This window comes from Paralichthys olivaceus, chromosome 15, assembly GCF_024713975.1.
Source record: "Paralichthys olivaceus isolate ysfri-2021 chromosome 15, ASM2471397v2, whole genome shotgun sequence".
NCBI lineage: Eukaryota > Metazoa > Chordata > Actinopteri > Pleuronectiformes > Paralichthyidae > Paralichthys > Paralichthys olivaceus.
In genome coordinates this window covers 4,216,885-4,227,058 of record NC_091107.1, presented here as the reverse complement: position 1 = coordinate 4,227,058, position 10,174 = coordinate 4,216,885, and the positions used below count along the sequence as shown (strand labels likewise).

At 41.1% G+C, this 10,174-nt stretch overlaps 1 long non-coding RNA gene across 1 annotated transcript; it reads right to left on the bottom strand.

Annotated features, from left to right (window-relative positions):
* Window positions 1-668: 668 nt before the first annotated feature.
* On the bottom strand, window positions 669-1,747 carry LOC138404860 (uncharacterized). Its single transcript, XR_011238622.1, has 2 exons — window positions 1,462-1,747; window positions 669-1,063 (listed from the first exon to the last, which is right to left on the bottom strand). It is a non-coding gene; the product is annotated as an uncharacterized lncRNA (long non-coding RNA).
* Window positions 1,748-10,174: the final 8,427 nt, after the last annotated feature.

The following is a 10,174-nucleotide window of genomic DNA, read 5'->3' as shown; positions in this document are numbered from 1 at the left end:
CACTTATTCAACGCAGAGGCCCAAGGTTATTGTTGTTTGGGATCCTCTCCAACCTGATACTTCACAGGTAGTTCAGGCTGTAACTGTGGAGGCTGAGTTCCAGGTGATTAAACTCCAGGAACGTTCTGAGGGAGCAGAGCACCAGGAGGGAACAGGAGATAAATTACAAATATGGAAGATTGATGGTGCAAGCATAAAACTAAAAGTGAAGATTTGTGACCTTTTGCATTTCAAGAATAAAGTTCAAATGTCAAGAAACAAGTAATTTTCTTGTTGAATGGTCTGGTTCTCTTGAAATTTCAAGTTTATCCTCATCAATATTTAATTAAAACATACATTTCTCTGATTTCATCCAATCTACTCTGCTCATTTTTAATTTATCATCTTATCTTTTTTTTTACTGTAGAGAAATGCTTGTGACAAAGTTATAGTTTAACATTATACAGATGTTTTCTTTTTAAATGTCAGACTTGCTGCTAAATATTTGTCTTTTAATCATTCATACTTGATTTATTCATTCTTTGCTCCTTCCATGATATAATATCAAGTGTCGATCAGTATCTGCTAAAGTGCAGAGTTCAAATCTGCAGAGGGTGAGTGATGTTTAAACCAACAGCGCCACCCAGCGGTTTAATAGCAAATAGAAGAGGCAGAAAAAAGACCAGAGGTTTTAATTTTTATTCATTTATTGAAGCAACATTTTAAAACGTCTTAACACCATGAAAACATTTCACACAGTAACATCACATATAGCAAAATACAACAAAATCATTTTGTTCAACCAGAATCAGAGTTTTCAAGTTTTCATTGGATTTTAAAACTTTCCTTTGTCGTCTGTGACTTCAAGAGCCTGAAACAAGCTGCAGGCGTCTGGTGCCTTGAGCTCAGATATCTGCAGCTGCACCGGCTGCATGCAGACAAGAGGAAAGGATGGAGAGCTGAGGGAGAACCCGACACGCAAACACATTCATGACGAGAGGAAGGAGAGTTGTGATCCTGTTCGATGCCGTGTGGCTCCGCAAACTCATTCATCTTCACGCGAATTCTGAGAAACAACTGAGAACTATAAAGACAAGGAAACGATTCATGAAGGTAATTACTGAGAGGCACTGACGTTTTGATGAAGATGAGCCTGAGTGTCCAACATTTGACTCGATTTAAATAAAGTAATCAACGTTGTCTTTGTTAAATTAAACATGTGCAAGTTGAACGTGCATCATGTGACACAAATATTACATTTATTACAGAGACTCTAATATTGTGATCGAAATGTTTCTGATCTATAGAAAATCTTGTTGTGTGGTTGATATTTTTTAACATTATGGAAAAGGAGAAATTGAATCATGCAGATCTATAAACGTCATAAATGACACAATCAAGACCAAGAGAGTAAAAAGTACAAGTTTACTTGAAAACCAGTTTATTTTTTATTTTTAACTTGACTTTAATTAGATGATTCACCAAATGCTAATGTTTACGCTAAGTTAACGTGCACCGTTAAGCTAGCCGCCGTTAGCCGTCCTCCCGTGGATCGTGGTGAGCCCGGTGCCATGGCTCTCGCCCCGGATGCCGATCAACACGAACGGCGGCAGCAGGAGCGTCTTCAGCGGCTTGACACCACATAGACCACGGTGTTCATCTGTGAGCCGCTCACATTTGTTGTTCGATTCCCAGGAGGGGGGGGGGGGGGGTGACAGCTACTTCCGCAGCCCGCTATCACAACACCACGACTTCCGCCTTCTCTTCTTCTTCTTCTTCTTTCTTGTTGTTTGCTGGCCTAACGTTGAAGGTGCATTACCGCCACCTATCGTGCTGGAGGGTTCGGTCTGCAGAAATACATAAATAATGACAAATAAAAGAAGTGACCACGAGGTGTCAGTGAAGAGCAAGAGTACCTGGCTGCAGACAAGATGGTTGCGATTTACGTTGAACGTGCATTTACTGCGCATGCGCTCACGGAGCAGTGACAACCATCTTGTCTGCAGCCAGGTACTCTTGCTATTTACTGACACCTTGTGGTCAAAACACTGTTACTGTTTTTACTTGGATCTTTTTTATACATCTGTCAGAGAAAAGAACTGGATGCAAATCTCAGAAATTACTTAAAATACACAGCGGCCAAATAATGCATTCACAATGCAACTCTATTTCTCCAGATCTATAAACCAAACACTTGGGACTGTGTAGATGTCAGGTCGATCATGCTGAGTGTCTGTGCTCTCATTACATGGCAGCAGTTCTGCAGATGGCGTCACACATTCAGCTCTTCAACACTAAATAACCACGTTTAAATCAAGCTGTGTTTTAGAGGCTTCATTTGACGGAGTTGGGCAGTTTGGGAGTTTCCCACATTTTAAACAAACTCAGAAATATTGACAGATCAGACCAGTCGCAAGGAAATACATCTTCATCTGAGTCCAATAAGTCATTGATGACTACAAATGAAGATCATGTATCAGTAATAAATGAGAAAGAGAATACAGTTTTTAAGATAAGTTAGATAAGTTCAGATACGTTTTTAGATTACGACTGGCCCATGTACTACAAAGCCAGATGTGTGTACTTTTAATAAATAATCGCACATACATAAAAACATGACATTTCATGAACATCTCAGACGGGCCTTGTGAACCAACCTGCTAAAATATAGATAACAGATTTTGATTGGAATTGAAATTGGAATCTTTGCTTTTCCTCCATGATATTAAATGGAACAGCTGTGCCCTGCAGTGGCCAACTCTCTCTCTCCCTCACACACACACACACACACACACACTCTGTCACAGTAACACACGTGGATACACTCCCATACACTATACACATCCCTCCCTGCAGATAGCCGGTGCGTGGCTGTGGAAATCGCATGCTCTAAAAGCCTTCTCCCTTTGCATGGGAATGGCAGAGGCTTCCATGTGAAGTGACTTGGCACTCTGCTCTCCTCCTGCGGGAAATGAGAGATTTGAGGCCCTTCTATTGAGTTAATACCCCAGGGAGCAGTTCAGAGGCAAGCTGCAAAGAGTGTGTAAATCTGTACATGATACGCAGCAAGACGCTGACATCCACTACATTAGCATACGGGATGTGTCTCTTTCTCCGCTTTCTTCTCAACAACCGATAATCGACTGCTCATAAATTTAAAAGTCAGGATTGTTGACAGAGCTGAATATAAAATGTCAAATTTTAAGCTTTTGTTATTTTACTTGTAAAAATGTGGGTTCTGTTTTTACCAGTTATAGCAATAGTGATTCAGTACCATTTTGACCATAGAGAAGTCCCGCCTTTTACAATGGAGCAAATCTGCTTATGAGTTTGTATGGAGGCAGTTTCAGGCCATGACCTGAAACATAGCCCCCCCAAAAAACTGCATATACAAGTTGGGAGTAGCTGTATTAATGTGGACAGAGGCAGAGCGGAAAGACAGACTGTAAAAGCTTGTATAAATAGCCTGGGAGTGGAGGTGATGAATAATGGAGGCTACCGATGCTGCTGACAGTGAGCGAGAGAGGTCGTGACAGCGAGAGAGACCAGCCAGGCTTAGTAGAAAAGAACGCAATGTAATGAATAAGAATAAAACGATAAAGACGATGAGAAGTGTCCAACCAGATGTTGACAAAAGTTCACGCTGAAGGTCACATGTAAATATAATCATGGTCCTTTAATAAGTAATCGTCTCATCCCTATTTTATTTAAACTCTGTCTTAGAGTCACAAATGTTTTTTACACAACTTTTCCAGGAAAAATGTCAGTGACAGTCTCGACAAGCTATACTTAACTAAGGCTTGGAGCGTAACTGTCTTCCATTATTAGCTTCATGGAAACCACGTAGCAGTAACTTCCGGAAAGTGCCGGTGAACCAGTCTTACAAGGTTTGGTGCTTTTGTTGCTTACCGAGTTGCAGCCATGTGTTTGTGTGAGGATTATTAAAAAAGAAAAGGACTGATTATTCAATTGTGTCCGACACCCACATGTACAGAGTCACCATCGGAGGTGGTGAGGCCGTGCCCGTGGTGTTCACAGTTACATGACTCAGAGGGGGAGGTTCTTTTCAAACTAGTCATGTAAGTGGGGAGAAATGTACTTCAGTGGCATGCGTGTATGTACTTCTATGTACTTCTGTGTACTTTGTCTGTAAAGGATTGTTTTCAAATATCTATAAACCGCCATCTTTGTGCTCTGAAGCACCGCTGACGAGAACCAGTGCGGCCACATCTCTGTCCCCCCCGCCCCCGGGCTGCAGCGGTACACGTATGACCCACCACTCCAACTGAACACTCAACGACAGGCTCTTACTTGTTTAACAGCTGCTCGCAGTACACACGGCTTCCCCACCCATCTGGAAACGGGACGAGGAGAGATATATTTGCATACTCCTGCGTATCAATCAATGGGGAAATGAAAAAAAAGCTAATTTAGGTCAGTGGCTTTCGAACGGAGTGGTTGCTCTCACACAGGCAGATTGTATTAGGTTGGTGTGATTTAGGGTCCGGCCGCTAACTGCATGCACACATTGTACACGTCTCGGAACAAACAGGAACTCCAGTCTGAATGCTCTGACTGAAGTATTGGCACTCACTCCCCTGCGACTCTCCACTGTCCTCCAGGGTGAGGGTTCACCTTCCGGTACATCGTCCAACACTGACATTGCGGTCGCATTTCAGATACAAGGGCCCAGAGGTCAGGGGTGAGATGCCATAAATGGCGCCCATTCTACGAGACATGGTTGCTTGGTAGACAGACTAATTACAAGGCCCCTGTGACCTAACCTCTGACCCTGAGCTCTGAGTCATGTGATCATGAGAGTGGAGCCCTTAAACACAGCTATCTGCTCTCCACTGAAGGAGGTTATGTTTTGACCCGTGTCTGTTTGTTGGTGAGTTGGTTTCAGGGAAGAAACAAATACATTTTGGTGGATTCAGAAAATCTTCATGGATCTTACATCTATGAATTTTATGAATTTAATTTCTAGTCACATATTCAAGTGTGTGAATCCTGTTTTCTTTGTGTGAATATGGTTCAGGAGCCTTTAAGTCCAGGAGATCAACCTGAGAACTCTGCACTTCTGTGTACAAGCTGCTGAGAGACGACTCCAGAGGGATTCCAAGGCCTATTTAACACATGACACCCTCCCTCTCATCCATGGTCAAACAGCAGTCCTGGGGTCTGACCTTCGAACTTAGTGACCTGCTAAACCTGCACGACCATAACTCTCACTTTAGCTCAAGAGGGAGCCTATTATTCTTTCTAGGATGAGTGGTTGTAAGAGTCTCAAGACTGTTTAGCAGACTGCTGCAAGAAAGAGGGCAGAGAGACAACACATGATTGGATATATTTGACAACTGAGTACGTTTCCAGACGCTGACCTCGTGTTACATTCCAGAGATGCTCCTTCGTTGAACTCCTGAATGGTCAATGGCAGGAATATGACACGTTGACCATAATCAAGCAACAGCAAAGATCCTACATATCTATTTGTTATACTGCGAACAAATATATTATACGCAATATTTTACACAAGACATGTAATATAAGATTCATACACATCTTAGTAGCTTGGTACAATCTCGAATGCAACTTTACTACCACGTACTTAGCAGAGCATATAAGGTACTAATAACAATGTCTGATGGCCGAGAATTCAGAAAACAAATTAATCATTTGAATCATTCATCAAGCAAATAAGTTAAGAGTTGCCGTGTTGACTTTGACTCGTGCAACGGCTGCCCACCAGGGGGCGACTTAGATGTTTTGGCTTCACTTTTGAGAAGCGGTCATGTCCACCATCTTTATTTACAGTCTGTGGATGGTCAATATATAATTTTGTGTAAATCCATCTTGTGAAAGTTGTACGTGAACTTTAACCTACTGCTGGTGCTCGAGTAAAAGTCATGGATCAGCAAAGTCACAGTACGATGAATCCTCAGGGAACAATGAATGTTCATAACAAGGTTCCAGGGGAGCGATCCAGACAGGAGAGATATTTCTCTCTGGGGTGAACTGACTGACCCAAGATGCAGCATGGTTCAAAATAACCTGCAGTTTATTAGATAATGAAAATAATCATAACAGCAGCCCTAAACAAACCTTATGAATATACAATGAAAGTATAATATGAAATAATACACAGGTACTGGTTTATCTACATAGTTTTCATATGTAAATTGCACATTATGCAACATATGAAATCATCAGAAACGAGCTGTGCTTTACCTCAGGGCCTTTTCATGTGGGTTTTATTCCGTGCAGACAGACTCGGGATTCAGTTATTTAAATTCATTAGACATTTACATGTTATCATAGCAAACATTTGTCAGGGAGTTCCAGAAAGAGGAAGCAGTGAACAAGATAAACGAAGGAAACCAGTTCACCAAACATCCACATCCACTGACGGCGAATAGGAACGAGTCCAGAGACACGGTGTCACACAGATCAGCCTGTATTCACACTAAGAGCGAGAGTGTTTGTGTGTATGTTTAATCTGCCAGGTGACCTTCCTGCATTTCATGCTTCGTGATTATTCTGTTTTGCGTGACAGCTTTTAAGAGTGTGTGTGTGTGTGTGTTAGTGAGTTTTCCATTTAAGGCTCTTCATGTGTGTGTGTGAGATGTGCAGCTCAGGTGTGAAGTGTTCTGCGGTTCCCAGCAGAGTGAAGACCACTGTACACTCCTCTCTTGTCGAGGAGGGAGACGGGGAAGACTGGGGGGGGGGGGGCGACAGAAGACAGACTGTTCTTCTCTTACAGAGAGAATAGAAACTCGACATTGTCCAGACGACTGTGACAGTTTTTATTTCCTTCACAGACTCTCCTCTCTTTCACTCTTTAGATTTTGTCCCTTTCTTCTTTCTTCTGTTCATTACAGTTAATGGAGTGAGTCTGAGCTCTGACCTCGTGGTCTCCGAGATGAAGGATGAAATTACCGCCCTTATATGCGCATATTTTGCATTCTTTTGAATTACCCAGACCGAAATTATACACTTTACACTGCACATTTAGCTAAATTATTCATCTGCTGTAGAAATGGTTTTGGAAAGTAAAATATGGTCAGGGATTCAAAACTGAAAAAAGACTTGCACTGCATCATTTTCTCAATATATTATATCATTATTATTATTATTATTATTATCATTGCCTATCAGAGAATAGTGAAATATTCCTTTTCCAAATACCTGTCAGACAAAATTAACAGAAACAATCTGCAAATCTTCAAATTGTATACTTTTAAAAACATTTTGTACTATTTATACTATCACACTAACTGATTATTATATTAATGTTAAGACCGTGCTTGACATTCATCTGCAAATTGCCCTTTTCTTCTCGTATGTGCATTTTCTTTTCTTCTGAGCACTTGATCTTATTTCTTTTTACATTTCTGAATCACAAGGGAAACATTATGGTGTGTAATAAAACCTAAGTGCTCCTTAGCAAGGGCACTTGACCTTTACTGTTGTGCTACATAGCTCCATCTAACGACACCTAATGCAAATTGTCTTGCATTAGCCAAAGGTAACCCACCCAGTATTTATGTAAAGACTCTTCTTTATCCTCTCATACATGTTAGTGACCATTAGTCACAGTTGGTCTTATGGCTCATAGTAAAATATATGTTCTTCCTGGTAGTTAAAGTTCTCATATTAATTACTTAGTGCCCTCAGTCTTGTCCTGGACTTCAATTAACCTGTTTTAATTGGAGTGGTGTTGCCGGAGGAGGTGAGACAACATCACCTGCAATTACAGAGAAGATGTTACAGTGAGAGCGATTATTTTTACACCAGCGGATAGTTGTAGCTGGTTGTCCTCGTATAACCTCATCTGTTACAGTTCAAAGACAGTTTACTGATTAAAAATATTGACTGGCATCGTTTATCTTCTCCCTAAATGCCCTCGTTAGAGATATATGGAGTTAGTCTTTTATTACAGCAGTCTAGTGATTTCTTTTAATATGTATTTAGACTGAAGGTATTTGATACAAGGTGAAATTAGATTTTAAAACATGTTGTGACTTTTGCAAATTCGCTGAATTGTTTGTAACAATGTGATTGATTATATTCTTTTTCATTTCTACAGCTCGTAATGCAAAATTATTGTTTTTGGACTGTGTATGTTACTGGATTATTTACTGAACTGTATTTTCTATGGTCAAACTTTTGTTCCATGTGCATGAAGCACAATGTCACTAGTTAAATACTTTTTTTCTATAAAATCTTAAGTCTGACACTTGTTTGTGGAATCTCATTGTTTTTTTTTTTATCTTTGTCAATCCACTGTCTTCAATTTGTAATTGTGTCTTTAGCTGCACGACTTGAGACAAAGAAAGATTCTCCACAGTGAGGACGAGTCTATCATCTGGTCTTGGACTTGAAATTAGAATAACACTGAGGTGTGTGGTGAACTTGAACCTATGGAGAGAGATGTTACTTGTGCATGAGCGTCTATTTAGTCTCTCTTTTTATTATGTATTGATGTTCTGTACCAGGATCAGTAGCTGCTCATTAACTGGGACCATGAAGCCAGTTTGATGCTTTAGCTGTGGTTCAACCTGACTGCTCAATTAAACAGTCAAAACAAGTAAAGGGAAAGAGTTTATCAGGAGGACAGATTGTCACCGTTTCAGGAAACCTTCCTGATTGCACTAAACAATTTATCTCATATCCATTCTTCTCATATGAACCCATGAAAGCCATGTTTGTTTGTGTGGCGTTCCATTCCATGTGTGTGCATAATTGAGACCAGTGTTCCTCATGTGAATCTTCTAAATGAAAATCAATTCACCAATCCCCTAATTCAACATCAGGCGTTCAAATGCCACAGCAACTGCAGGAAAAAGCTAATTTGCCAAATGGAAAAACAATACTGATCATTGACGCATAATGGAACAACATCAACATTTTACCAACAAATTAATTAATCTGGGGGTCGGGGAAGCACACAATGATTCTAGAAGACGACGGTATCATTTTAAGCCCCCACAAAAACTTCTTTTTGTGGGAGCTTAATTCTTTTCCGCAATTATTTAGATAGCGTGAGACATTTGTTCACAGAAGCACCATTAACCGTTTCTCTTGCGTGTTTATTTCTGTTGTCACATGTCCAGATGAAGTATGGGTTGTCCTGAGGCTTTGTGAGGTTCACTGAACTAAAACCCTTCACAGCTTGGCAGCGTCTCTCACCCCCTCTAAACCCCATCTTTCTCTGCCTTCTGTTGTCTGCCTCTCTCTGGCCGCATGTGCTTCTAATGATTTGAGGTTGCCAGCGAGCACAGCACAAACCTCATCAAAGCACAGAATTGTTCGTGTAAGGTCACACCAGCAAAACACACGCTTGGTTTTGCTGATGTACTCGTAAAAGGTTCAGAGGTGGGGGGGTGCAGTGTGTCAGGTGATGCCCACAATATCTTCCATCTCTGCAGACTGAAGGACTTTACTGTTTACCAAAATCATGTTGTTGTGTTGTCAGTATATTTGTTGATTTAAAATTGAAATGAGTTTTATTGTGTGTCTGGTTTGGTTTGTGCAAAGTCCTAATAGCTGCACAAAGCTGTGTGTGTCTCAATCGTCACAATGCCACACAACAAGCTCTCAGCCCTCTGAGGTAGAAATGTTTTGTCTGTACCTATGTGTGTGTGTGTGTGTGTGCGTCTCCTCTCTGTCTTTGTGTATCTCTCTCGGTAAACCGGTCAGTCCTTTGGGAGCAGCCATCAGCCCCGTCATCTTTCGGAGGAACACCATTCCTTCTGATGCTTTAATCCCTTCTTCCCTCTCTTCCCCTCCTTTTCCCACACTCAACCTCTTAACCTCATCTCCCATTTTCTCCTCCCTCCCTCCCGCTCTCCTCTTTTTTTTTGCTGGCGCTGTCAACTTTCAGCTGAAGTGGCTGAAACTCAGTCGACACAGCAGTGGCTGGTTTAAAAGCCGGGGATACTACAGCGCGTCTGTCGAGTTCAATGCCAAGACGAAGATGTTGATGTTATTTATTTTCATTGGCTTTCTGCTGTTTAGGTGTTTAAATGAAAGAAACTAATCATAGACGGTATAAAAACATGTCTTCACTTCCCCCTATTATCCCGAAAGAAGCCAAAACATCTCAGATATGAACGTCATCATCTTTAGCATTTGGAGTCTGTGTAATAGCGTTTGAGCGATGGAGCGACGTCCCGCTGATACACGCACTCGTCCA